The sequence below is a fragment of the Fistularia commersonii genome, chromosome 14 (assembly GCF_037954325.1).
Source record: "Fistularia commersonii isolate RoL2024-O1a breed Wild chromosome 14, RoL_Fcom_v1.0, whole genome shotgun sequence".
Lineage (NCBI taxonomy): Eukaryota > Metazoa > Chordata > Actinopteri > Syngnathiformes > Fistulariidae > Fistularia > Fistularia commersonii.
In genome coordinates, this window is record NC_141297.1 from 13,819,910 (window position 1) to 13,845,189 (window position 25,280).

Sequence of the window (25,280 nt, forward strand, 5' to 3'; positions counted from 1 at the left end):
GGCAAATGGCATAGAGGATGACAGGAAACTTCCAGTCCTTCTGAGTGTGATCATGCCGACAAACAGTGACGTGCAGTCAGTAGAGGCAGGGGAGGCCAGGCCTCACCTGTCATCACAGAAAGAAATGAAAAAATAAATTAAATGGTTATATTTTTTCAGTGATTTGTACTATAGAGTTATTTTCCATGTAGCTTCACCATTTTTAGTTATCTTTTTTCAAAATCGCTACAAAAAAAAATTCATTTACTGTTCAAATATGAAGAAGAGATCTGCGATGACGTGGCCACCAGCTGAGCCCACAATGGATTGCACATTGATTCTGCTAACTGTGCTGGCATGCTATGCACTGAGGCCGTATTACTCTCTCCGTGCATATCACTATTGAAATGTTCAAACACTTTTAATATATGAACTAAATTTCCATAGTTTAGCTGATGTGTCTAATGTTTTTCGTCAACAACTGTAACGTGTTTCTCGTGTTTCTCGTAATCATAAAACGAGTGCGAAGAGACATTAAGTGAGGCACGCAGTGATGGTGCCTCATGGTTGGGGGCACCCCAGGGATCCCAGGGATCCTTCTTACTACTCGGCTACAGAAGAATAGAATTAGCAATAGCAAGCTACAGTAAATAGTTAGCAAGTCAAGTGCAGCCATCCAGCTATTTTTTTTTGCAGATCTCATCAGGCTGTATAGCTCACAAACAGTGTGGGATGAATGTAAATCTCCTGGGCAGCTTCTCAACTTTTTGGCCCAGAAGGATCTCATTCAAGCTGTTCCTGAGGCGACAAAGTTGCTCCGGTCGGTGGTCACCGTTCCGGCTACGACAGCATCGGCGGTCATTCTCGGCATCGAAACGACTCAAAACCTACATTCGGAACAGGACCGATCAAGGACGACTGTCTTCACTGGCAGTGATTTCCATTGAGACAGACAGACTTTTAAAACTGAAGAAAGACAAGGAAGACTTCTACAAGCAAGTTATCGATGCTTCAGAAGGAGCGGCACAAGGACTTCATTTATAAGTAAAGGTTTTTTCTATGCTACGGTATGTATATGTAAAGAATGCTGATATGATAATTTAAACAAAACACATCAACTGCTGCCAATAAAATGGTGAGTAAACTACTCTGTAGGGTTCATATGTTTGTAAATCTGACTGTGATGACATCAGAGCCTCACCAGCCATGAACTTCACCGCACGTCACTGCTGACAGTATGGATTGTTGTTCATTGCGGATTAAAAGAAATTGTCTGAGCATCTGAGGGTTTGATGCTCGGATTGGACAGCAGGCTATAGATTGTGATTCATGTCAGCATAACCAGATGGTTCCCAGTCTCTCCCCACTGCACACTTGCCCATGGCCAGGGAAACCTTGGTGGAAGATGCTCACTTGACGTTGCTGTAAGTGCAGACCAATCAAACTCTGAGGAGTTCTGCCTGAAGTACTGATCAGCGATAATGGCCCACAATTCATCTCAAATGATTTTGCTGCTATTCACAAAGTGAATGTAGTGAAGCACATGCGCTCCACACCACTTCACCCAGCCACAAATGGACAGGCAGAACATTTTGTGCAAATGCTTAAAGTGTCCAGGGGGTCAACCACAGTGCAACACAGGCTGGATTCATTCTTGCTCAGCTACAGGAATGTCCCATGTTATGACTAATGAGTACCCTGTCTTGCTCTTCCTCCGCTGTCAGCTCCTCAAGTCAAGTGTGGCAACGGTGGTGGATCAGGCTCAGACAGATCAGCAGGATTGCAGGGCCCTATTTGCCAAAGACGAAAACTTTGCAGTGGGGGATTCTCTTCTGGCCCATGATTATAGGCGGGGGGAGGAGAAGTGGATGCTAGGTGTGGCGTTGTTACACTCAGGGCCAGAGTCTTAGACGGTTTATGTGGGCTCAGGAGTACTCGGGAAACGTCACACTGATCAGATGTGGGCCAGTGAGCTGGGAATGTTTGTGCCACGAGAGTCACAACGAATAACATCACTGAGTCAACCACTGAGTCAACCACTTAATCTGGTGGAGGGACCAGATATCCCCCCAAAAGATCATCCAGTTACCCAAAAGGAGGCAGCCTTTCCGGTAACAGCTGACATGTCACTCGAGGCCATTCCTTCTCTAGAGAAAATGAGGAGCTACCTTTCTTGGTTAACCAAATTCCCTGACCATCTAACCTTTTCAGAGACTTGGGGTACGGGCCCTTGCCCTTCTTGTTCTGTTAGTGAGTGATGTCTTAGCAAAATGGCAGAATAATATCCAGACAGAAACGAGGTGTGTAGGGCAGTCTACCCACAGCCATAGGCGAGTAGTATTATCAGTTCATTTCATTGCTGCTAGGCTGGTTCATTGTTTGTTGTTTGTAAAAAGGGGGTGGAGGTGGGATGGATTTTGAGGCTATCTTTATAAGATATTTAGTATTGTTCTGTTTGAACACCCAGTTAAGATCCAACAGAGTTAGGAGACTACAATTTCCTTGAATGACTGAGTGGATGTTGTCTGTCTTTGTATGGATTGGCGACCAGTCCAGGGTGTACCCTGCCTCTTGCCCCAATGATAGGCTCCAGCATCTCCCACAGGATAAGCGATAGAGGATGAATGGAAATGTGATGTATTAGGTGTCTGCGCTCATCATTTCACCCACTGTTGCCAGGGGGCGATAGTGTTTGTTAGTGTTACAGTTCGTTCGTCTTTCTCCCCATGTCAAGTGAATAAAGTACTTGCCCCCGATACTCTTGGATAAGGTAAGTCCTGGTAGTATGTGTACTTAAGCGCACTCACATAGGTAACATTACATAACACTCAACGAGATGTTTTGGTTGTGAAGGATATTGATGTGACAAGGCTGAATATTTTGGTCACATGAAGCTCGTTAGCCTCAAAAAATCCATAAATAAGCATCATTGTTTAAGCCGCAGTGTTCAAACCATGTGAAAAGAGTAGCGGCTTATACTCCGGAAATTAGGGTAACTTGCCCAATAATCGTTAGTTACACCAGTTACCTTCAAAGGATCCTTGGGCTGCACACATACTAGATATGCTTCTGTGCTGTGTGGCATCAGTTACTTGAGAAGATTCGACATTTCTTGCAGACAGCATTGAAATCTCCAGCGAGATTAACTTTCAAAAGGTCTAATTTAAGTAGAACAATTTGAAAGAAAACAGGGTAACAGTATTGAGGCAGTTTCAAGGCAGGTTTTCTGTCATTTTAAAGGACATTTTGAGAGCCTCATTTGCAAGCTAATGGACTGCCAATCTGCAGTGCATGTGTAATTTGGATACAATTCCTGTCAGTCTGTGGTCCCACCTGATATTATCTGCCTTTGTGTCACAGACACGTGTTAATCTTAGATGTCTGTGAAGCTCTAAATGTGCTCTCTGTTCATTTCAACCTCTTAATAAAAGCTATTAGTGACTTCAGAATGAGAGTATGTACTAAAAGCAAGATTGCACTTTAATACAACAACTTGCATGTTCCAGTAGGCATTTACACCAAGTTTCCCTTAAATTTTCTTGGCCCACCAAACCCCCCAAGTTTGACTTCAAGGATCTAATGCATTCTTAGATTTTTTGTTTTTTTCATTTGGGTTGGTTTACTGGTTGTCTCATGGATTACTTTTTCTCAATGCATGTTTGCTTATTTTAATTATTGATGGAGAGAGCTGTGGACAAAAGGCCAGGACTCAGCTTGTGAATTCAAAATAAGGCAATGTTGCGGTTTCATGGGTAATGAAGTTGTGCAAGATGAGGGCACTTAAAATAAAGAAGTTGAACCATTGTGACTTATCACTGTAATTGTTGAAAGAAGAGGGTGATGCTGGAAGACAGAGGGAACACTCTTGGCATATTCAGGTTAATTTAGAGACAAGAATGCTTTTTTTAAGGGAAACTTAATGGCTCAAAATCATACTGTTTTCAAGATAACAAAAAGCATGGATTGTGGGTGAATTTTTTTTTTTTAATTCATCACTATTATGAAAGCAAAGAACATACATTCACAGACTGCATTGCAGTCAGTGATTATTCATGCAATGAATAGCCAGTGTTATCATTTTTGGAGCCCCACTGATCACACCATCTGTCTGTGCAGGTAATCAGGTCTTTGTTGATTATGAAAGGAAACTGTTTTGGAATACTTTATTTAAACTGCTCATATCAGTTGACTGCATGGAAGGGTTGATTTTGATTAGATTTTGATTATTTAAAACACTACAGAAACTAAAAAAAAAATGGGTTTTGTGGCTCTATTTAGCATTTGTTCAAGAAAATGAAGGAACAAACATTTTCCTGTAAATTATGATTTAGATCTCATTTTCTTTTTTAATTTATTTGTCTTATTCACTTTTAGAGTGATATCTCAATACCATATTATATCATGGGCTCCTAAGTATAACTGCATCACATTAATGTCATATTATCAAATTAAATACATATACTGTGGTGTGACAACAAAGAATTGCGGAGACGAAGGGGAGTTCCAACATTATTCCTCCAACACCAACACGAAACTAAACAATCTTCTGTAGACCAAAATGCCTGGGACCTACATCACTCCCCAGCCGCCAGTCCCATGGAATGAGAGCCCACACCCCATTCACACAAGCCATTAGCCTGAGGGAGGTACGTTGTACTGCGATGCACCTTAACTCCCAATGACCCCGCGAGTACCGACTAGAGCACTGACACTCACGGTGGACCCCTGTCCAAAGTGATGTCTGAAGGGGTACCAAAGCAGGTAACCCAAGAAGAAAGACACTTCTGTGCCACCTCCAAGGTGATTATGGAGGACAGCGGGACAGCCTCCGGCCACCCAGTGGTTCAATCAACCGTGGTGAGTAGGTGGCCCGTGTCCATGTCCGACCAGGTTCACATGGACATGGTCAAAACGCCTGTCTGGAATCTGAAACGGTTCAAGGGGCACCCTAACGTGCTGGTGAATCTTATCACGCTAGCATGCCAAACATGCAGCCGCCCACTCCTTGATGTCCTTATGGATGCCAGGCCAGACAAACTTTGAACCCACCAACTTCACAGATGCCTGAGCACCCTTTGTGTGAGAGGGAGTAAAACGAGTCACCAGGCCATTTCAGGTGAGGAACATTTGGGTCACTGGTCTGGTCGGCGGCCGTAGCCAAGAAATCTCCCCTGATGTGAACAAGCACATCCGACAGTCAATCAGCAACAGGGTTGGACTGTCCAGCCACATGTCGAATGTCCGTCGTGAACTCTGAAATGGCTGCAAGGTGGTGCTGCTTGTAAGCAAACCACAGCTCAGTCATTCAGCCTCATGCTGAGTATGAGCGAGGAGGGCTGCATTGGCCAGGACATGTTTAGCCCTGTGAAAAGCCTGGACCCGTTCAGGAGCCGAGTCAACTGTGTCGCCTGCCTTTCTGAGCTGCAAAGCTGTACCTCCGGAGACAAAGCATATTTACCAACAGCTGCAAGACTCGCCTTGTGGAGGCTGGTCCGGCACAGTGACTACAAGGAAGTGCCTCGCATTGTCTGAGACAATCCATGGCTTGACATGCTGGAGCCAGCAGGCCAGGTTGCTCTACCAGAACTCTTGGAGTATCCCGGCCGCAGCAAGAACAGCCGGCTGTGAGAGTTGGGGTAATGTGGCTGTAGTGTGTTTGCACACTCGGTCCAACTCAGACATGTCCAGAATGGGGTCACCAATGTGGTGTGAGAAGAAGGGATCGTGGAGACAAATTCAAGTTCCAACTTTATTCTTCTAACACCAACACAATACTAACAAGGAACTTCTGTAGACCAAAATGCCAAGGAACTGAACCATGCCCCTTAGTGTCTTCCGTTATAGAATTTGAAAAAAAAAAATCTAATTTGAAACAAATATTCATAATTAATTTTACTCAAATTTTAAGGAGGAATCTCTCCATTTGCCTATCTGAGACACACCCCCATTAGCTACACACACAGTGCAAGCCATGATCAGTTAATTGTTTTGGCTTCATAGCACAGAAAAATAAAATCCCCAAATCAGCTGAAGCTTTGTGTCTGTAATATATCTCAGTCAGTCACAATAACTCACATAATTTGCCGTTTCCTCTGCATGGAGTAAAGTCTTGTACTCCAGTTTCCCATAATTCAACCCTGAGATCATTCATCTGAAGGGAAAAGAAAAAAAAACTTTTCTTACCACACTCAGATCTGTGTGATATTACTGAAAGAAAAACTGACAGGAAAATGAATATGAGCTGTTAGACAACTTCACACGGTCTCAAACATACATTGTAGGTTTATTTGCTAAAACATATATTTATAAATATTTATCTTTATAATTTATAAAATATGACCTAAGATATATATCCTAAGCTCTCCTTATTCCATTGGCCGTTGCGGTAAGATCTGTCAGTTTTTGCAACTTACACTGACTTATAAAAGCTGACTTGGTCAAAATCTTGAGTGCGAAAATTGTTCTTTGTAACCCTGCCTGTACGCGCACTGCTCTGCTCTCTGGGGCTGTCACAGTCTTCAAAGTCCTGATCAAAGAAAACTATTGTAACCAACTAAAAAACCATGTCAGACCTCTGGGACACGACCTACGGGATTTGCACAAACAGTAAAAGGGATTAAGCCCAAAAAATGACAAAAAAGCTTTTTTTTAAGAATCAGTCCTGCTACAGTACAGATACATTCCCAAGGTGTTTAACAATATTGAAAAACAAAATGCTGAGCTATTTCTTTTGAAGGAATTTTGTCAATATGACCATAGACGTGTACGTGATTTGTTTCAGCTGCTCAAGTGGCAACAGCGCCTATAATATCAGCTGCATTCTGAATGCATGGTGTACTTGTAACAGGAAAATGGTTTCATATTGTCTTTGTTTTTTTTTAAGCAAACACACTTTGGGTTTAAAGTCTTCCTAAATTACATTTTTCATCAATACATGCACCGCAACTTAAATACAATAAAGCCTTTTGATTTTTTTGTATATGTGTTTGTTTTGAGAGAACAATGAAGCAGCATGTCTCCAATAATATAATAATTTAGACACAAAAATTTATCACCAGCAAGTCTCTTGCTGTTACAGTTGGGAGGTCGAACCCACACGAAGACACAGGACTACACGCCAAACAGTGGGGCTGAAAACAAGTCTGATTAGAGGGGAGAACGGTTACGCAAACAAGTAGGGACAAAAACAGGCAGAAGGAATGCTTGGCAGGAACAGGCAGGAGGCTCTCGCATAAAGCAATGGCGGGTGGTTAGGATTGTGCAGCTAGGTGGAAGCGGATCACATTGTACTGTGATCAATGTGGTGCTAGAACAATCCTAACTTACATCACTTTTCTAGAGTTGGCTCTGGAAAGCGCTCATAATTTATGCCACTAGCACTAGTTAACCATCAGCAGGCTGTTGTTTTTTCATCAATTCTGCTTCATGGAAATCTGTAGACTGACATGAAACCAGACTAACAAAAAAGAAGAAAATAAATAAATTAATTAATAAATAAATTAATAAATAAATAGCTCTGGCCAAATAACATTTGACATACATCATAATCTCCCTCCAACATTTTTCCCATGTACTGTGCAAATACTTGTCCCATTTTCTAAAAGGGTCATTACCCAGGATTTGAAGGAACTTCTCTGTGTTAACGTTTGACTGTAAGTGCACCGGATTAAGACGTATCTCCTGACAATTATTGCAATTAAATCCTTTCAATTATTTATTTCTATTAGAATGGAGCTGAGAAATCAAGTTGTTGATCACTGTGATCAGACATCTGGCATGAAGGCTTAAGTGTCAAGGTACGCAATTTTAAATCAATGAAGTGTTGGTTGAAAATGACCAATATTGCCAGCATCTGAGAGACAATATTTACAGAGAAGTGAAAACAGTAGCAACGACATTATTGGTCTCATATAGGAGAGTGTTGGTAGATAAACAGGCTGTCTGTCTCAGAAAAATATCCACTCTGCCTTTGTAAGGATTTTTCAATGTCAAAATGTTCAAGGTTTTGATCCGCCTCCACCCAAGTCAAACACACAGAGGCCCTGCACAAAGATGCCCTTTATACAATATTCAACACATGTGGAACTGCAATATCCACTTTGTTGCAAATGTAAATATGAATGTTTAATTGAATTGAATGTGCAACTGTATTGTAGTATTCATGCACAGATTTTTCATTCATATTTCATTCTTATGAATATGAAGGCCCTGTAGTCCCTGTCACGTTTGGTGTTTTCACAGCTGATAGGTGTGTGTGTGTGTGCTCCATGTATCCTCTTTGTGTCCTTTAACCCTGGCCATTCCAGATATATGAAATACAAAAAATGAAGGAAAATACAATGTCAAATGATTCTGCTGTAATAATAAAAATAGATTCAGAATGTGCTTCGTATTAAATGTGGTTCTAATTTCTTATGTTGGCAACTGCCCTTTCATTAGTCTTGCTACTATACAGATGCACTTATCTGAGGCATGAATGTGCAACAACATTTATGATTCTTTTGAATGCCCCATCCTTGTAATAAACAAAAGACTCCTCCGTCACAAAGCAAAAAATCTTGGAACATAAAAGCTAGGGCTTCTGCTAAGTGACAAAGTAAGTGAATAAGTGAATAAGTAACATGGTGTCATGACTAAACACAATGATCCATAAATCCTATGGTCTATAAAGGCTTTTTCAAGTAATGTTTTTGTACTTTGGGTCTATGGTCTAACAACATGTGTAACATCAAGATGAATCAGAATGCACCAGGAAGTTGGCACAGCAGATGGGGGAGGACAAAAAAAACGGTCAAGAACACACTTAGAAATAAATGCAGGCACCATCGACAATTACAGTGGGTGAGCAAACCACCATGACACTGAATGTGTTGCAGAGTGACATGGAAAAGTGTCCTTAATCTACACATTCTCAATGCCATCCTGCTTCACATACTGACGCTTTGGACACCCTCTTTCTCATCATTTTTCGACAGAACTCGAGAAGCATCTATTTTCTGCGGCAGAGTTAGTGGAGTGCGATTTCTCATTTCGAACAGAAACATGCAGAAAATACAAACTCTGCTCTTACCTTGATTAGGCTTAGATATAGATTCTGAGACTGAAAAATGACAAGAGAATGGTTGTAATGCGTTTGTATGTGACACTAAGGGAAAATTATCCCTTCGCCGCTATACTGACGTAGTGGGATAAGAATGTGTTCGCTTGGTTGGAGGATATCCTTGGTTGAAAGTTGGTTGAAAGAACTTAAGATGATCAAGGGCTAAAATTATATGTAAAAAAATTATCTTGTCAAACACATGTGTGGTAAAAGTGACTCTCAGGCATGTCCTTGTCCACAGAGAGTTTGTTTATAAAAATACACCTTCAGTGGCTACCCAGCATTTGTCTGTGAGCACCAAAATATAGATTTGGGAGATATATATAGCTTGATGATGAGATTGTAAAACCATTAGAGCAGCACCTCTTTATATGGATGACTGTCCCTTGTGACGACTACCTAGAAGAAGTACAAGAGCAGCAGTATATCAAATTTCAAGAGCAGGTTGCTAATAAACAGCAAAAACAAAATCCAAATCATTTTAGTCAACACTTTGCTAAATACTATTAAAGTAACAAAAACAAAACAATAAAAAGGGAAAAGGCAGGCTTGAGATCTGCAGTTAAATCTCACCTTAAAAATGTATTTTGTGGAGTAACACAAACACATTTCAGATAAAGTGGTCCACTGATTAAGCTGCTCTTTTCTCTTTTGCCAGCTGCTGGAATCTGGGTATATGAGGAATTGTACAACCACTTCCACTTATTTTAGAGGACCTCTGGGACTTTAAGGGGTTTGGAGGATCTCTGATATATAATATAAAGTCAGTCCATTCAATGTGATCAATAAATGGTAAAAGTACTGTTTGCTAAATCATGCTTCTATGTTAGCAACATAATATAGGGGGAAATATTTACTTGCTACCTGCTGAAAGCCAGTATAATTGTATTTCATGGAATTTTGCTAAAGAAATAGACAGTAATAATCTGAAACAATTTGAGGGAGCTCCAACTTATCAGAGCATAGAGGCCATTTCAGTAGTCCAATTGTTCAAAAAATAAAATAAAATAAAAATGTTGAAACACTTTTGTAGATAACAATGAAACAAAATTTGTATTTTTGGGAGTAGCACTTGACAACAGTTTTCACTCAAATATCAAACGTAAGTTCAGCATCAAATAGTATGCCAGGTTTTCTTGCAGTTTCCTTCATATGACTTGAAAGGGAACCTGTGCCAGAGCAGCCTGGATGGCTCTCTGCTAGCTCACTGAAGAGGCGTTGCTTGGCACTGACTGTACACACTAAGGTTCCACAACATAACTCTGGATCAGGCAGTGTGATCTGTGGGTCTGTGTGGCTTGGACCCAGGCCAGGGACTGACAACCCTGTTGGGTCTTTTGAGTTGTTGTCTGTGATATTGATATACAGTAATTCTAATTATTTTAGTGTTTGTATGTGTGGTGATAATGATGGAATAGATTAAAACAAACAAATGCATGAAAAAAAAAACGTACAGTGATGTTGATCAAAGTTAATGTTGATGAAATTTCAGTGTACATGACATTAGAAAGGTAACCGGTTTTGGAATAAATTCCATTCATTAAGGTATACTTGAGCATCAATTTGATCCTGGTGTTTGTTTGCAGTCCAAAACTGGTGTCTGAATCAAATTACTAAAAATAATCTTTAATCAATTGATCAGTGAAAAAAAGATCATACTTTTTACTCTTAATGAGAAACTGGATAATTGAGCCCCTGCCCAACTTTGACCAAGAACGGCAGTGCTGATCCTGAATATCATTAGCTTATGTTTAACATTTTTCTTGCACACATCTATTTATCTTGCTGTTAAACTGCCACTCTGCTCTGTAGTCCACCAATAACATAGCTGATGACAGAAAGTTTCTCATACTTTATTTTCCAGTATAATTTCCCTTTTGCTGTAGTAGCCCTCTGTCCACATGCTTTCACTTCAGTTCTCTCTCTGAGCCTATTTGGCAGGCAGCAGTTGGGTATGGAACTTGAATGGGTAGAGTAGAGGCAGGAGGTTGCAGCCAGGGCAGCATAGAACTAATCCAAGAGCATTCTCTGCCAAGGTAAACACACAGCAAGAGAGATCGAAATTGTAGATGTCAATAAAAAGATTACAGTGGTTTGACACATATCCCTCTCCATCTGACCCACATCCTTGAGTATTAACCGTCCCAATTTGGTCTGAGGAGAGTAATCAGTTGACCAAAAGATAAAAGGAGAACAAACTCCAATGTTTGTGAAGGTTTTGATCAAATATCTAGGAAAATTAAAGGAAAATATTGAATAGAATTTATGATTGGTGTTGAAGAAAATAGCATATGCCAAGGTTGAAACATCCGTGTAATGCCAACAGAAATGATACATACACTTAAATTCTGAATATTAGTGACATGGAACTACGAGGTATACCTAATTAAAAAATGATGTAAGAGCTGCCATTAAATACCATATACCACCATATTGGTGTGATTAGTGGACACTCCCTGAACTGACCCCAAGCCCGGATAAATACAGAAAAGGAAAGGAATGCAGAGGACCAGATGGTAGTAGACTTTGCAGAAAGGGTGGAAATGGCTGTGGTAAAACCTTTTTTTTTTTTTTTTTTTTTTTTTTTCAGAAAAGGTAAGAACATTGGGTAACTTATAAGAGTGGAGGTAGGAGCATGCAGGTAAACTACATCTTGTATAGACAAGGTGACCTGAAAGAGATCAGTGAAGTAGTCCTAGGTGAGAGTGTAACCAGACAACATTGGATGGTGGTTTGAAGGATGACTCCGGTGACAAGGAAGATCAAGAGGACAAAGGCAGAGCAGAGAACAAAGTGGTGGAAGCTGAAAAGGGAGGAGTGTTTTATGGTTTTCAGGGAGGAGTTAAGAAATGCTCTTGGTGGTCAGGGAGTGCTTCCAAATGATTGGACTACTCCAGCTAATGTGATCAGGGAGAAAGGTAAGAGAGTACTTAGTGTATCGTCTAGAAGGAAAGCAAGTAAGGAGATTTGGTGGTGAAACGAGGAAGTGCAGGAGTATATATAGAGAAAACAGTTAGCAAAGAACTGGGATACTGAAGGTAATGAAGAGAACAGACAGGAGTACAGGGAGAAAGCGTAAGGTAAAGGTAGAGGTAGCAAAGGCAAAACAAAGGGCATACGATGACTTGTATGCTCGGTTCGAGGGTAAAGAGGGAGCGAATGTTTCATACAGGTTGACAAAACAGAGAGATAGATAGAAAGGATGTACAGCAGGTCCGGGTGATTAAGGATAGAGAAGAAAATGTATTGACAGATGTTGGAAGAGTGATGGGAAGATGGAAAGAGTACTGATGGGCTGATGAACGAAGAAAATGAAAGATATGGAAGGGTAGAAGATGTGGCTATTGTAGACCACAAAGTATCAGAGATTAGTAACAGTGAAGTGAGGAAGGCATTGAAGAGGATGAAGAGCGGAAAGGCAGTTGGTCCTAATGACATAACTGTGGAGGTATGGAAGTGTTTAAGAGAGGCAGCGGTTGAGTTTGTGACAAGATTGTTAAACAGGATGTCAGAGAGTGAGGAAAATGCCTGAGGAATGGAGAAGAAATGTGATGTGCCCATTTGGAACTTGGAGGATTTCAAATACTTTAGGTCAACAGTCTAGAGCACGGGTGTCAAACTCAAGGCCCGTGGGACGCATCAGGCCCACGAACTGGCTCGCAAAGCGAAAGGATACCTGGTTTGAGGGGATGAATGGAACAATAGGTACATTAACAGTGGTTAATATATCATGAATTTACCCGTCCGGCCCACTTGAGAATGGATTTTTCTCCGTGTTGCCCCGGAGCTAAAATGAGTTTGACACCCCTGGTCTAGAGATACAGAGTATGTGGAAAAGAAGTAAACAGATTCAAGCAGGTTGGAATGGGTGGAGAAAAGAGAAAAGTGTCAGAGATAATATGCAGAATGAAAGGAAAGGTGTACAAGACAGTGGTGAGACCAGTGATGCTGTATGGCAGAGCTGGAGGTCGCAGAGAATAAGATGTTAAGGTTCTCTTTGGAAGTGATAAGGATGGATTGGATCAGGAATGAGTCTATCAGAGGAACAGCACGTTAGATGTCTTGGAGAGAAGATCGGAGAACCCAGACTAAGATGGTTCGGTCATGTACAGGGGAGGGATAGTGAATATATTTGTAGATGGATGCTGAAATTGGCACTGCCAGGTAGAAAGTCTAGTAGAAGACCAAAGAGATTTGGGGATATGAAGTTAGTTGGTGTGAAAGCGGAGGATGCAAAGAATAGGGTTAGATGGAAAAGATTGATTCACTGTGGTGACCCCTGAAGGAAAAAAAAAATAGGCGAAGAAGAAGGCGTTAATGTAGACACTATTGCACCAACTACCCTATTGCACTTCATTGAGTTTCCTGATCACCCTTGAGTCTGGAAAAACTATTTTCAGGAATGTTAAAATGAATCAGACACAGAAATCATTCCTCAAACATATAACAACTTTTTTCCAGTCATATTGAGAATTTCAAGTGAAACAGACCAAAGTTTATTGCATATTATGTAGTTAGTGGGGAATATTTGAAGGATATCTGGACTGCCATTTCAATATCCACTTAGAAGAAGGCACAGATATGTCACTATATGTCATCACGACGCGATGGAGACTTTCTATTCTGTCCAATATTTTATTCAACGTCTTCTTTATGAATAGTGACAGCTTCAATTGCCTGGAGACCTTGTGTGTTCTTACAATATCTGATTGGAGACAGCACAAGGTCATCTATTTAGTGCAAATAAGTCTGCGGAGGCGCCCGCCCACAACTATCATCAGCAGACAAGGTTATAGCATTCAGTCCGTAACTATGTAACTGTGGAGTGCACACACATTACAATGAAAAGTTATGTCTGAACTCCTAGACTCTCCAGGGCTCGCAGAAGCTAATACGATTTGAAACTCACATTATCATAACGTGTGGAGAGACATTGTATTATACAGCAGGGGCTGGGATCAAACTGTCCTATAGCAGCACACATCTTTTTCTTTTTAAGTGTTCATGTCCCTGTGCTCGGAAAAGACACTATTTACAGTGTTTAGTTAAATAGGGCCGAAGTCAAAGTCCGCCCAAGTGAATAGGACCTGAGAGTGACTTACTGCAGTGCTCTGAGTTCTGAATGTTCATTCAGATTTCCCTCTCCTCGTTTTGTAATCTACTTTTAATGGAACATCATCAATCTCATTCACACCTGTGGATAATGCATACTCTTCAATAAACGCATTGCATTTTTTTATACTGCTGGATGTGACTGGAACAACCATAGAGAATATATGCTGCCATGAGATTACGCAACCTTTACACAGAAAGACTCAAGTTTGAATGAAACCTGGAACATTCTTGGAGGAGTGCAAACTACTGCAACACATATAGTCATTTATTTATCTATTTAGAGCTATAATACTTGAAGAATCAATATTCCAGTTATTTGGTTCGAAAGGGTACCATGTTTTTCCTTTGAAACTCTTAGAAACCACCGTTATATAAGTCTACATATTTATAATTCACATATACTTCCAAATTCTTCATTTGATATGTTTTTTTAGTAATTGTGTTACATGCAGAGCATATAGCATTTTCCTCAGACCAATGAAGTAATCATCAAAGTTATAGTTCTTGTTGAAATCTTCTTGTCTTGGCAACTAGACTTGAATTTCTTTAATTGAAGACGTTTCGCCCTTCATTTGAGGTGTTCACATGACCAATGGTGAGCTTTCCGAATATAACTACTCAGTTTTCCGGTGGGTCTAGATTTTGGTGGCTTATTATGCTAGTGGAAGAGTTGATCTGCAGAAACTAGGTGTAAGGGGGGTTGTTATACTAATGTGGTGTTGTTTGCTGGAACATTAGAGCAATTTAATGAGATTATCTGGATTGGAATGCCCCTTGTCCTTCAGGTGTGGGTGGACTGTGGATTCCTGCTCTAAAGTGATGGCTCTCTTGTGTTGGGCCATCCGTTTGGGCAGAGGTTGTTTGGTCTCTCCAACGTAGACATTATCACAATCCTCACTGCAAATGATAGCATATACCATCTGCTGTTTGAAAACAGCAATGTCCGTATTCTGGTCGGAGAAGAGAAATGGTTCGAGAGAGGAATCAAAACAGCCACCTTAGTCAAAACAAGAAAAACATCTCTGACTACTTCCTTTCACAAACATATAACGCCATACTGGGATCACGACCAAGATGGATTTGCACACACAGATGAGGCCCATCTGCACACTTCAAACGACTAGGAAAGACCCACCACCAGAACCAGCCCCCGGCAACGTCCATATGAGCCTCAGTTCATTTGACTCAACAGGTTTCACTCTTTTGTTTAGCTTTACCCTTTCACATTCCAATCCAGGTAGTCCCACTAAATTGCTCTTTTATTCCAACGAACAAAACCACCATTATCATGAAAAAACCCTTTACACGTAGTTTCTGCATATCAACTCTTCCACTTACATAACAAGCCATCATAACTTAGATCTGCATAAAAACTTGCAAGTTATAAACTTCAGAAACTCCCCATGGGTCATTAGAGCAGAAGAGTCCTCTTGGATGAGGGGTGAAACATCTTGAAGTGAAGACATATCAAGTCCATTTGCCAAGACAAGAAAATAGGTAAAAAGAGCAACAATAAGGAATCAATCCATCATACAGTGAATTATTTGTTTTTTGCAACAAATCATGCTCAGAATGCATAAAAATGGGTTATGAGGGCAAAGACAAATATTAGTCTTCAGTCAATCCTTTTTTTCTTTCACAATGTCTGACACGTATCACTTTAAATATCCTCAATCTTAAGTTTGAAAAATAAGAAACAAACTATTTTTTGCTTGAATTATGAAAATCTTGCATTCACTGAAAGAATAATTTAATGATTTGAACAGTGTTATTTGACTTCGCACGCCAGTATGACAGGTAAAAGCCAATAACAGTCCTTCATGCTGTCCTGCCGTTTGCTTAGCAATTGTCTAGAATCCAAAACGCTAATCAGTAGGTTTAAACACCCTCTGCTATTTTTTAAAATTATTTTGCTGGATGCCGTTGGTTCATGTGTGATGGGCAGATGGACACTTGGACCAGATGGTTGGGGTACCAGACAGAGAGACCGGAGGGAGGGCCCTGTGCTGATAATGTGCTAAAACAGTCTTTTAAGGTGTATGCTCATACCACTAGCCTTCCCTTTATACCTATGTTTTATTCACTAGTAAACATACAGAAATACATCAAGCTAAGGGTTTATGTGATAACTGAGGAGAAATAATCGTTGCCATCTCTTGTGTGGATGTCATTATTTCCCTGCTGAGGCAAAGTCTCTCCTCTTCTCTCGAGAAGTGAGTCAGGCTTAAGGTGAATTTCCCCTCTGTCTGGGGCTGACAAGCCTGCATTTCTGAAAGTGACTTGCATAGAGAAATGTAGTTGTAACCCAGGCGAAGGCAGACACAAGTTAATAAATACTTGAATAAATATTGAGTGGAATTTCATCATTTTTTTAAGTCATATTAGTTATATAAAAATGTCTAAATTAGTTATAGTATATAGTTTATAGTTTATTTTTATTTCTAATTCTGCCTTTCTTTTATTATTTATTACTGTTATATTTTCTGTAACTCTGGCACTGCAATTTCCTTCGGGATTAATAAAGTTGTTCTTATTCTTATTCTTATTATTATTCTTATTCTTATTCACATTATCTGGCATATATGGAATATGTTGACCTGTGAATCTGAAGTGTTATTGCAATTGAAGGTGTTCATTTCCCATTGGGTTAATTGAGATGCTTAATGTAACTCAAAGCTTATTATAGTTGAGATAACCTGCCACTGGGAAGGTAATACCAATACTGGATTTCTTTACACTAAAATATGCCTATGTTGATTTAAAAGAAATATATCTAGTTAAAACAAAATAACTTACTGCTCAAACATTTAAATGTAGGAACTGAATAAGCACCTATGATGTACAAAGACTGTAAACAGACTTTAAACAGAGCTCAGTTTAGATAGTGAAACTAAATTAGTTTAAATCTATGGCAGAATAAGACGTTCATGTTTACTTACTTTAAGGGAAACAGGAGTTGATACTGAAACTCATATTTGTATGTCTATGCAAATCGTGTTGTGTAGTTACTGTTGTGTCTGTGTAAATGTCTATATGGTACCGATTTGTAATTACAATTTGAACTACTTAAATTCTTTTGATAAAAAAGCTGGCATTTAAACTATTGTTCTGTGGTGTCTCCTTGTCTTTTAACCATTTCAACTGCTCTTCCTCCGAATCTAGTTCTGGTCCAAACCCTATTATATTTGTAGTATGTGCTACATAGTCATGCAAAACAACCGCTGACAATAATTAAGTCTTTCCCTCCAGAAATTGTTATTTTACAGTAAGAAATCTCACCTCGAGAGGCTGTCTGAGTGTCTTATTAAGGGGAAGTGCAGACAAAATATAGAAGATATGTTAAATGTGTGTGAGAGAGTGTGTTTGTCCTAAGTGTCACTTATGTTGTGAGGACTGTTGATTGAATCTTGATTTGGACGCTTTCCTTTTCTTTGGGGTACAAGTGGAAATTCTGAATAATTAAGATAATATTCACGTCGGGAACCTTTTTTTTCTTCTTTTAAGGTTCAGATATGCTCAGGGGGAAGTTTAGACAAGTAGTCTACAGCAAAATGATGCCAGCCAGGTTATGGAAATGAGTGTGAGTGATTATGGATGTTGCAAATAGGAATAGGAATAGCTGAGTATGCTCTTTGCAAGCTTGTTTCATGGATACCACAAACATGTCAGGAGATACAAAAGAAGTAGTTTAAACAATACAGATTGTGTGTGTTCATGCAAGATAGCAGCTCTTTAAAGCAGTGAGGTAAAAGTGGTAGAGCTGTAGGTGAAGCTATCCATCAGAAGTCGTTCCAGACAAGTAAGTCCCACAATATACTTTTCTTTCTTTCATTCCTCTTACTGCAGTTTCCTATCATGTCTTGCAACACTTGCAATGCTCTATGTAAGTCGCTTATGATATCTGGACATTTCCGATTTTTTTTGATAATGTATTGACAGTGTGACTGGAATACACAAAATTTACCACAACCTTTTAGTACTGAATAACCTATTTGCTGCACAATATGTGGTAATATGCCATGACCCAAAGAATCTGTTAAGATGAAACCATCTAAAAAAATATTTAGATCATTCCCCTATAGAATATTCTGTTGTACTTCTATAAACTTGCCACTGGTAGCAAAAACTATCTGTTTATTGTGATATATTTTGAATCTGGCAAAATCGATGATAAACCAATGTTAATTTCAGGTCTCATGCATGTTAAGAACAAGTTGGGGCAGGGGCACAGTGGTAATTTGTTGGAAAAAAGTGATCTACGAAGACAGAAGGAAACCTGATGTATCCTGTGGAGGCAAAGTTAGAGGAAATTGTTGCAACTGTGTCCATTCAAATTTAAATGCCATAAGTAGTGACCAACTACAAAGAAAGGGAGTATTAGTCAGTTCAACCAAGTAAATGGGTTATCATATAAAAAATAAAGAAATATATAAAAAATGAACTCCATTAATGAAGATAAAAAGTTACTGCATAGGATTAGAAAGCTTCTACAGTCACTGTAGTTTCCCTCAGCTGAGTTGCCAAGCAAGGAGTGGTATTCATTCATTCATTAGTAACCACTTATCCTCAGCTATCTCAGCTGTCTTCTGTCATGACCAGTCAGAGTCAAACAGCCATTCACGCTCTCATTCACACTACAGGGCTGTTTTTCCCTTTTTTTTTCAACTGACCTTCTGCATGATTCTGTAAAACCTGGACAAAAGCCACACAGATACGGGAAGAACACGCAAACTCCACACAGAAAGGCTTGCTGTAGTAATCAAACCGGTGTCTTTTGTGCTGCAAGGAGGAAGGGCTAGCCACTGCACCACTGTGCAGCCCCACAATAAATAGTATTCTTTATTATATAGTATTCTGCCCAGGAATGTCCAGGTATGAAGTGTAGGTAGCTTTTATGTAAATGAACATATCCAAGTAACAATGTGCCAAGAATTGATATTAAAAACAGTCACTTTTCTGACCAACATGCTTAGTGGCACACAGAGAAACACGGGTGGGATTGCCAATTTGGAGACTGAGTGAATTATGGAAAAGATGACCACTGAGCTAGGTCAAAACCAGTGTGCTATGTGTTTGGAAGCTTGTGCTGCTTCTGTAATAGGGACCTTAGAGTTGAAAAAACACAGCCAGGTGAGTCAAGATGTAACAAACATAAACTCGGGACATGTATTGGGTTCTCAAGCTTATGTAAACCAATCTAATGTACTTAAAACTGTTGTAAATGGTGGCTTTTCAAGTAATGTCTGAACTTTTAGTAGAGGAATAAGACTGACAAATGTATTGGGGAGATTATATAGATTTATTACATTTGAACCAAGGCCATATTCACTCTATATGTTTGGCAGCAAGTTGCCAGCATGGTGAACAACTTTGTTTGAAATCTTCATCATAAAAAGAATAACTAACCCAGGCTTGTCAAACCAGTTTGGTGGATACAGAGTCAGAAAATTCCCACTCAATTACACTCAACTACAGCATGAAAATATTAGAAAGTAGTAAGAAACCAAGTACTTAAAGGAGCACTTTAGAATTACCTTGATGCACAGTACTAATTGAAAATTACTTGGAAACTTTCTACTATTGTCTGATGGTACTAAAAAAAATATAAAAAATCCTAAGACAGCTCTAGTATCAGCCCATATGTGCCTGAATTTCAGGCCAATATTCAGTATGCAACAATATATGAGAGGCAGTGAAATAACATTAATTATGTATTTGACAGTTCTTGTATCAAAGAGCATATATTTATTCAATTCAGTTATTTATTTTCAGCCATTCCGTTTTTGTCTGTATATTGTTTTGAACATTTTGTTTAGCTGTCGACCAGCGACTGGCAGAGCAGCTGTGCACCTGAATTTTTGATTTTACAATGTCTAATGAAGCAACCATGAAGCCCCGAGCAAAGAGTTGGCTGCTCTTTTTTAATGAGCAATTAAATTCAAGATCATGCATTTCTTCGGCTTTAATTAAATTTGTCTGACAGGAGAAACATTTACTCATGCCAGTGTTTCAGCTTTCGTAAAAGGAAAAAAAAAGAGGTGATAGTCTTTGATTCGGGTTCCTGCCTCAGTACCGCCCTAATTTGCTTCATTTTAGAATCATGCTAGAACTCACTGCAATCCGCTATTGACACTATAATTTGTTTTTTTAATTATGCAGTTTGTTTTTTACTTTACACAAATTATACATGTACAAGAAGCTTGCGATATTCACAACAAATTTAGATCAACAGAAATTGACAGTTCTTTGGCAAAATGTTGGTTTCTTTACTTAATTCCATTCATTCATTCATTCATTCTGTTGTCTGCAACGTAGGTTGAAACACATTACAGGTGGTCCTCACTTAACGACTTACTCGGTTAACAACAACTTGGCGTTACGACAGGCTTTGAAATATTAAAATACACGCGGAATGCGCTGGCAGTGAAGTTGTGAGTGAGTATGTATTGTATGTGCTTACCCGCGCTTATAATTGGCCTATAGTCATGCAAATATAAACATTTAAGGGAATGAAAGGTAAAATAGCAAGGTACAAATGGCCGATAAGTATGCAAATACTTTACGGTTGTGGTGTTTTGCTTAATGACAAACTCGCTTTACAACAGACCCCTTGGAATGTAACCCTGTTGTTAAGTGACGACCACCTGGAATTCATTCATTCATTCATGCTTTCACTCATCATCTATACCACTTATCCTGCAGTTAGCATGGTGGGGTTTTGGCCAATCCCACTTGTCACTGCGCATGAGGCGGGCTATAGCTTTCAGTGAACATCGAGAGACATGCAACCATTCACTCATTCACACTTCGGGTTTCCATTTAAAGAAGTTTTAGGATTGTTGGGGGAAACCAGAGAATCATAGGAAACCAATACAGACACTGGGGAGAACATGCAAACACCACTAAGAAAGGTCCCTGTCGGAACTGAGGCAATAATTAATTATTTCACTGAAGCAAATAACAGCTGAAATGAAATCAAGGGAATACAATTAAGGCATTTCATGTAAGATAGAATTTTCTTTGTTTGTCAGTAATTACATTGAGTAATAATCAATGAGATGAAATAGAATCAAATTAAAGGTAGACACCCTAAAGTGCAGGTAGAATATGATTAGTGTCCTTGGTGTAGCTCAAAATTACATTTATTTGTTTGTTTGTTTGTTCATTGTATTTGGCATTTTAAATAGACATTCTGTAAAATTTAACCGGAGGTGTTCACATGCATTCAACTCGTTCCCATGGTATTTTATTATTATTGTTATTATTTCAAAAAAGTTATTTGTCTCACAACAAAGATGACCACTCGGTCTTCTGAAACATCCTAACCCAATTATTTTTTATAATTCACAGGATTATTCTGCACTGGACACAAAAGATATTTTCTTGTGCAATCATGCAGTTCTAATAATGCACCGTAGACATCCCATTGATTTTGCTCGCAGTAATTTTCCATTCCGTTTCTGGATCCTTGGCAGGAATTTTCCTCTTCAAAGACAAGGTTGCCAGGGCAACAGCCTGAGGTAAGATTATTTCAAAAATCTGGTTTGATTCCACTTGCAAGGTGCGTGCATGTGTGTCTGTGTATACATGTATGTCTTTTTTCCATAAAGGCTGGTTGGTGTGTCGTGAATTCTTTATTTGTTGTTACGTGTGTATTTAGTTCAAAGGAATTCAAGTCAATACAGCAGTTGATTTGATGTTACAACATTCAGCCTTCATTGAAAACAAAGTGCAAGTGGTCTAGTCTGTGGCCTGAAAGGGGTTTTAACATAACAAAATGCAAAGTTGCACAAGGATATGCAAATAGTCTGTTATAGCAGAACAACTGGCACTGTGCATTTTATCATGCACAGAGCTTGTCTGCATGTGTGTATGTGTGTGTGTGTCATTCGCAATAAATCTTAAAATAAACACACATGTGAGGAAGGAAGAGGAGTACCTGGAAAATAAAAAAAAATGAATTTAGAAAAAAAAAAGAAAAAGTTACCACTCAATCGTATGGTTTCTATAATAAAATGTATGATGCTTGTGGCATAATTAAATGTTGTGGGAATCTGCTTTTGCGTGGGTGTGTGATGGGTGTCTTGTTTCTAGACACTGCAATTATATGTTATACCGATGTGACTGTATCCTTGGATGCTCCCCACCAGCAGTAGCATGAGACCAACATTCTATATATGTTTTTTAAAATCTTTTTTCACCATTCTCGTTGACCTGGGAGCTTATGTCTGATGCCAGTGTCATATTGCCACTAGATGATTCGGGTGGAGAGGAAAGAGAAGAATGGGGTCAACTGTTCGATAGGGTTGTGGGGTTAACAGAGAGAAATGGAAAGATAAAAGATTCCTCAACATCTACAAGGACTTCAGTGTGTCTCTCTATCACCATTTATGCTGTTTTTACCCAGTTCAAAGAAGGAGAATGCTGTAATTGAGATGCTGATTAAGAAAAACAACTTTTCATTAAATCATTGACAACTAAAAATGATTTGGATTTTGATAATCATGTACAGAGCAAATTTCAAGTTTCTGTATTTTTGCTGACAATGTTTCACATTCAGCCATTTTAACAATGGATTTTTCGTCTCTCCCATTTAAAAAAGCAGAATTTTCGCTTTAGGAGACGTGATATGAGTCTCTCACTCCACAATGTCAATGTTTTTATTTCACACTTTAGGGGTTACCTCGAAACAGTCAGAGGAAAATCAATATCAGTTCAAATACATGATGGTGGATTCACACAATGCACTTCAAAGAAAGTCAGAACATAAAAACAAAGAGATATGAACTGATGTGACAACAGGAGGCTGTCTTGTGTACCAATGCATATTATTATGAACAAAAATGGGTCATTTGATCATACTGCGATCAGTAATTTATTGCTTGTTAATCCTCAAGTTTCCTAACATGAAACAAAAGACCTTAAAAATAACTCTAAAAAAAAGCCTTTTGTGAAAAAAAAACATTAACACTTTTTTTCTGGGTGTATTAATGCTAATGTGTCAGTATATGATTTTATATGATAATGGCATTAAAATGTCAAAAGAAGTCAATAAAAGGTGCACCTGAAACATTCAGCATGGCCATTTGCACATTCATCTTTGTTGTATACTGCAAGGCCCAGTGTCCAAAATGTGTTCATTACATTTTGGGTGGAAAATAAATATGTGATGAGGCAGTCCCGGCTCAGTAACATCTTTCTTTGTGCATGAAATGCTTCTCATTGTCACGGGAAAACTGGCATGTTATGATAAAATGCTTTTTATACTGTAGCCCGAAGCATGCCTTTATACTTTTCAGCAACTTGTTAAAAACATATTGTAAACACTGCTGCATTTGAAGTGGGGTTGCTGAGTAAATAATAAATTACAAACCTCAGCAACTAATGAACTGCTGAAGTTTATAACAACTCTTTTGAAGAGCTACTCTTTTCTTTCTATCACACCCCAGATCTAACGCTTCATGATTCATCTGCCTCATCCATTGATGGTAAATAGATGAGACGGATGAGAATACTTGAAGATTGTGTTTATGATGGTGTGCAGTAGTCTCAGGTGCACCTTTAAATATTCTGGAGGACATTGAGTACATGCAGTGATATGAATAACGTATCACTGGATAAAGCTAGTAAGGTAAAGCTTGTAAAAATAGTTAGTAAAAGGATTTGTGTGTGTGTGTCTGTGATTGCTGCCCATTACTGTAACCATTATCACTGACCTATTTAGTTAATTCCAATGTAACCATTTGAACAAAGTGAAATTATTTGCATGTGTGTTATGAGTGTGTCTGTGACTGTTTTTGTGTTGTATCTGGACTTCATTTATAAGTAAAGGTAAGATATAGTAAAGTTGTTTTTTTTTAAATGTGTTTTTTTTTTCTATGCTACAGTTTGTATATGTAGTGAATGCTGATATGATATCTTAAACAAAACATATTAGCTGCTGCCAATAAAATCGTGAATAAGCTACTATGTAGGGTTCATATGTTTGTAAATCTGACTGTGATGCCTCACCAGCCATTAACCTGACTTCATGTCACTGGTGCATTCATTAGTTGATTTCTGATAAAAAAATAAAAAATACAAAAAAAAATAAATAAATAAACTAAAACAAACAATGGAGATGACAAGGATGGACAATCTAAGCAAAAATAAGGGTGACCGGTAAGATGTGGCTGCGATACCCCAGAGGAAAAACTAAGTATTACACCTACACCCCAATCATAAACAAGCAACCATTTTGGGATGTTCACTACACAGCAAGCAGGAGCCACAGCATAGACAAACTAAATCTAGATATGAGAAGACATTGAAATAAACACAATATTAAAGTTGAGGAGATTTCACAATATAGCTGGAGCTACACGACAGAATAGCAAGCACCTGATGGCCTACAGATAAACACATACTAAACATCACTAGACTGAGGGTTTTGAGTATTAAAACCTCCAAATAATGGTGGGAAAAACACAGTGGTTACACAACTTTATTGACTTGTGTAATTTGCCTTAACTTTCCGTCCAGGTCAGCGCAAGGAAATATATAGTAACCTCTGTAAAGTTCAGTCCCTCATGAATGTTGTTCTAAAGTGCCGTTTTCCCTCTGTTTCCTGTTCAATTGAATTTGAGTAGCTAAAATACAAGAAGATAACTCCGCATCGGCGTGCTGTTTGCTCACCACCGGCAACAGCTAAGTTGTCCAGGAACTTACCTTTCGGCGTTTGCCACGTGAATGGATTTCAAAAGAACGAGGGATCCTGTGCTGTGAGCTACTGGTGCCACTTGTTGTCACATGACCATAAGCCTTCCTAAAAATTAAAGGGCCAGTGTTTCCTGTCGCATATGTGTGAATGACTTAATTCATTAAACATTTGAAAGATCACCACAGATCCACAGGTCTTTGTAAACTAATTATTGGTGCTTGATGACCAAAAATTGGGAGATCATTTCTGTGACTTTTATTATGTCCATTCATCACCAGTGATTACAGCAGTGTGTGTGTTGCACAGCTGTGAAATATATTCATGAGAATCAACACAAAATATTCTCAAAGACTCGGATACTACATAGGTGTGGTCTTTATTATGTGA

General features: G+C 39.0%; 1 long non-coding RNA gene across 1 annotated transcript; it reads right to left on the reverse strand.

Moving 5' to 3' along the window:
* LOC147227340 (uncharacterized) lies at positions 1–24,917 on the reverse strand. The gene is made up of 6 exons (XR_015107151.1): positions 24,902–24,917; positions 10,932–11,107; positions 9,443–9,478; positions 9,050–9,079; positions 6,055–6,130; positions 1–106 (listed from the first exon to the last, which is right to left on the reverse strand). It is a non-coding gene; the product is annotated as an uncharacterized LOC147227340 (long non-coding RNA).
* Positions 24,918–25,280: the final 363 nt, after the last annotated feature.